Source organism: Calidris pugnax, unplaced genomic scaffold (genome assembly GCF_001431845.1).
Source record: "Calidris pugnax isolate Ruff unplaced genomic scaffold, ASM143184v1 scaffold138, whole genome shotgun sequence".
In the NCBI taxonomy this organism is placed as follows: Eukaryota; Metazoa; Chordata; class Aves; order Charadriiformes; family Scolopacidae; genus Calidris; species Calidris pugnax.
In genome coordinates, this window is record NW_015090858.1 from 970,789 (window position 1) to 975,135 (window position 4,347).

Consider the following 4,347-nt stretch of genomic DNA (forward strand, 5'->3'; position numbering starts at 1 on the left):
AAGGGAGGGGACGTGGCCGTGGGGCTGGGAAAGGAGGAGGGCTGGTTTTGGCAGGGAGAGCCCGGCTGTGTGTTCCCACCACACCTTTCCTCTCCAGGCTGGAGCTCAGCAAGTCTCCCTTCGGTGTCGCCATGCCCCTTTCCCCCCACCTTCTGCTTGGGATCACCCACTGCCTCCCACCAGCTCTGAAAACGCAGAACCCCTTCGGATTTCTGGTCAGAGCCCTTCGTTATTTTGAAAGGTAAAATAATCCAAGACTCAAGCACCTGGGAGGGGTTTGTTGTTTCCCTGCTCGTGATGGCACTGCCAGCCAGGCCTGGCATGGGACTAAACACAGGGACACACCAGTAGCCCCAGTCCCATAGGGCAGCTGTGGGGAGCTGGACATCCCACCCATGGAGAAAGACAATCCTCCAGGGTTACAGCGTGTTTCTGAGTGAGAAAGGTGGGGCCTCCCTTTGCAAAGCTCCACAAACAGCCGCTCTTTGTCTCTGCCATTTCCCTTCACCCTGAACGTGTTGCTGTGCTCGGAGGCTGGTTTCAAGGTGCTGGTTTGCAGCCACCAGCTGCCTGGTTTTATCTGAGGGAGACTGGGGCTGAGAATGTTGTGGTTTTGCGGTGAAAAAACTGCACTGGAAATAGCATATTTGACATGAGACTGTTATCTATGCTCAAATAACCATCTCCGTTAAGGATGAGGTAGTCTTTTTTTTTTTTTCTCCCCACAGTTTAGATCAATCATGTATAAAGACAAACTCCCACTCAGCCTCCCTTGGCCCCTAATACTTGCGTTTCATTTTTCTTCTGCTCATTATTTTATGATTTTGTCCTTGACTGGAACATTTCTCTCTTGTTCTCCCTTCCATGCACCATTGAGGAGGGAAAGAACGTTTAAAGCTCAAGCCCTGTGTAGCTCTTAAGCCATAAATAATGTTTTATACAGATTCTAAGACTATTAAATCCTTTTAGTTAGCCTCCCTCTTACAGCTCATCTGATTAGAGGGGACATACTCTTTTGAAACTTAACTATTTCTGTTTCACTTTTGCAAGCAGCCATGAGAAGATGGGATCTGGCTGAGCGCGTTGCTGATCCGAAGCCTTGCCCTAGGAATGTGAAAGAGAACTGGCTGTTGGTGTGTGACAACACCCCAGAGAAGCCCCGTAATTCTGAGATGCAGTCAATTTTCTGAATACAGGCAAGTCAACAACTGAAACTGAAATCTATCTGGCTGGGGAGGGAAATGCGTTAAAAATACACATTTCCAGAGGGGGCTGACAGGCACAGAATGGGTGAAGGGAGTGCTTTGGTATGAGCAGTTATGCTATAGCCATGAGAGAGTAACCAATTTTGGGCAGCCCCTAGGGACTAACCCACTGGGCTCTGGGCATCACCTCCCCATAAGTACATATGTGGCTGCTTTTGACAGCAGCACATGACACAGACGGGTGCCTGGGGCTCAGCTTCTCCCCCCAGATGCAGGCAGAGCAGTGGTCACAGCGTGGAGATGCTGAGACAGGAGCATTGAGCTGCTCTTTGTCCTGCTTGGTGCAACCTGCTCAGACAGCACCTACGGCCAGCGAGTCCGGCCTCGCCGGCGTTACGCACTATGGAGCCGAGCACGTGGAGGAAACCTACCCCTGTGAGAGACACAGCTCATGAAATGTGCTGAGCAGCCTCAGAGCAGACAGCCTACACAGCAAAACCATCTCCTCCAATTAGTCTGTGGTCATCAATGAGGCAAACGTCTCTGCCTCCTGAGCCAGACAGGGTGGTGGTTTAATAATAGGCATAAATCTATTGTGCTTTTCTCCATGTGACCTGGCATATTCTGTCAGGGCAAGGCATACCCCAGAGAAGGAGTAGAATTTATGTGTACAATAAAACAATAGAGCTTCAGTGATATCAGCTGTTTGACGAACTTTAATATACATTTGCTATAAAACAGGCAGCAATTACCAGAATGTGATACCCAAATAAAAATCCATGATCCATTTGCACGACAGATCTTCAATTTACTCACATTCATGTGAAAGAGACACATAAAAATGATATCCATGCTTAAAATCACTTAGAAGCAGTCTGAGAGACCCCACAGTTGCAAGCGATACTGCAGTACTTAGCTAATACTCATGTTTCGATGGCTTTGCCTTCACAATTCTTCCAGTGGTTCCTTTATGTTTTCTGGTATTTTGCCAAACACCTGTGAATCAGTGCACAACAAATATTCCTGCCATTTAATTTAGCCTTGCACAGAAAGGCTATATTAGGCCTGATGCAGACCTAATCCCAAACCTCTAAAGAGGTTTAAGGCACTCTGGTTTCACCTAATCCCGAAACCTAAACCAGAATCATTGAAAACCTCCATAACACCACAGGAATGGGCAAATAAAGGGTTTCCACTATGAAATTATTAAAAGGACACAGTGTATCTTTTGGATTTGAGACCTAAAGCTTTACCTAAGGAGCTTGGACTGTCCACAATAAAAGTGTTTATTTTGAAGATAGGAGGTTGAAAGGTTTATTTGACTAGAGGGCTGATTTCACCCCTCCCTCCCAAAAAAGAAAAGGGGTGATCCCCTAGAAGACTGAAAAACAGGAGAAGGGATGAACAAGTACCAAGGTGGGGGCAGCCCAGCAAAGCAGCCAAAGCAAATGAAGCCCAGGTTTCTGTCTAAGCCTCAGTTGTGGCCCCTGTGAGGAGGAGCAGGAGCACAGCCCCTGGTGCACAACTGGGCTGCGGGGCCCCGAGGCTCTTTGCAGCAAACACCTAAGGAAAGAGTTACTGGTGACAGAATAAATACATTGCTGCTGTTCAAAATGGAGAATCTGCTCTTTTGAGCTCCTACTGATGGGAGATAACATGTCAAAACGTGCACCACAATGGAACTCTCAATTACAAATTGCATCCAAATGTAATAAATTTGATCTTGCGTTAATTCATGTTAAATTAATTGGATTCTGTCATTCCTGAATTCTGGTAAGAACCTTATCTTGCCATAGAACTCCTTATCTTTGTGTTGTGAAAGGGGTATTTAATTTGCAAGGCGACTGTAGGGAGCATTAACAGTACCGTTTTCTAATAAACATTTAGCTCCTAACAAACTGAAGACCTGGAAGTGTACTGCACACGTGGTTTCATTAGGCAGAGCCTTTTATAGCAATGATTGGCTGCTCTAAACCTCTTAATTCAAATCATTTCAGCAAAACGTAGGAAAATAGGGGGCTGTATTTGTGCATTATACAATACTGAAGGCATTTATCTGTGCTTAGGAGAGAGCTAACGACGAGAGGCAGAGCCTCCTCTGTGTACTGCACCTTCATAACCACTCAATGCTGTTCCAGGACCCTTGAGAGCAAGGATTTAGGAACCAGCGTTCCTGCTAATGGGAAATTTGATACAGTTTGAGTAGAAAAGCAAGGCCCAGATTTTCTCTCACAAACTCACAAAAATCTCCATGCCTCTGTTTGAATCAAACAGCACTGTGCTACTCCAGGTGTCATTTAGCTCTGAAATAATCTTTGGCTCCATAGGCAAAAGTGACAGGAAAACCAAAAAGTATTAGTTGCATGAGATACCAATCCTTCTAGCTGGAGTTACAGCAGTATAGCCTTCTGAGAAGCTACATAAATGAGGAAACTTTTATCTCCTAGCCAAGTGACACAGGCAAACAATGGTTTACTTCCTTTCCTTGAGCAAGTCTTGGCTGGAGAGCATGAGGGACTGCTATGGGGGATGACGCTGCTGCTCTGCAGTGCTGTCACACGGACACAGCTGCACGGAGCTCGCCATCACCTGAGGAGAGCAGGTGGGTACATTGGCAGCAGATGTTCCAATCCCACAGAGCAGCATTTCTGTTCTAGCAGCAACAATACACACTGAGTTATTTCACTGCTGCCCGATTTAGCCCAAGTATGACACCTAACCATTCCTTTCCATTTGGAACCATTTCAGGAGGCAACGTTCTTCCCTAAAGAGGCTCTCCTGCAAGACAGCATCTGAAAGCTAAGTGTGGCTGCGGTGCACGGAAAGCCTTGGGCCTGTTCATCCCCCAACAAATCCCGATTGCCAGCTGCTGCCCAAGAGGTGAATGAATTCAGGCACACGGCACGGCCGTGCTGCGCAGCGCTCCGGGGAAAGGCCTGCCGTGAGCAGGAGCCCTCCGCATCCCGTGTGCACCCCGCTGACCGGTAAGTCCCAGCGGGCTCGGTGCGGGCTCGATGGCAGCGCCAGCCCCACACCCGCGCCCCAGCCGAGGCCTTCCCAGCCGGCTCCGGCACCTCCTGCCGCTCCTGCCTCCGCACGGCCCGGGTCCGGCCGGGCTCTGCCCCGCGGCGAGGGCAGGGCC

At 48.3% G+C, this 4,347-nt stretch overlaps 1 protein-coding gene across 1 annotated transcript in view; it reads left to right on the top strand.

Moving 5' to 3' along the window:
- Positions 1-4,065: 4,065 nt before the first annotated feature.
- The window catches only part of GNB1L (guanine nucleotide binding protein (G protein), beta polypeptide 1-like), a 43,380-nt gene continuing 43,098 nt past the window's right edge, over positions 4,066-4,347 (top strand). The window contains exon 1 of the mRNA XM_014944067.1: positions 4,066-4,189. The gene's annotated coding sequence lies outside the window, so the exon portion shown is untranslated. The remainder of the gene's footprint in view (positions 4,190-4,347) is intronic.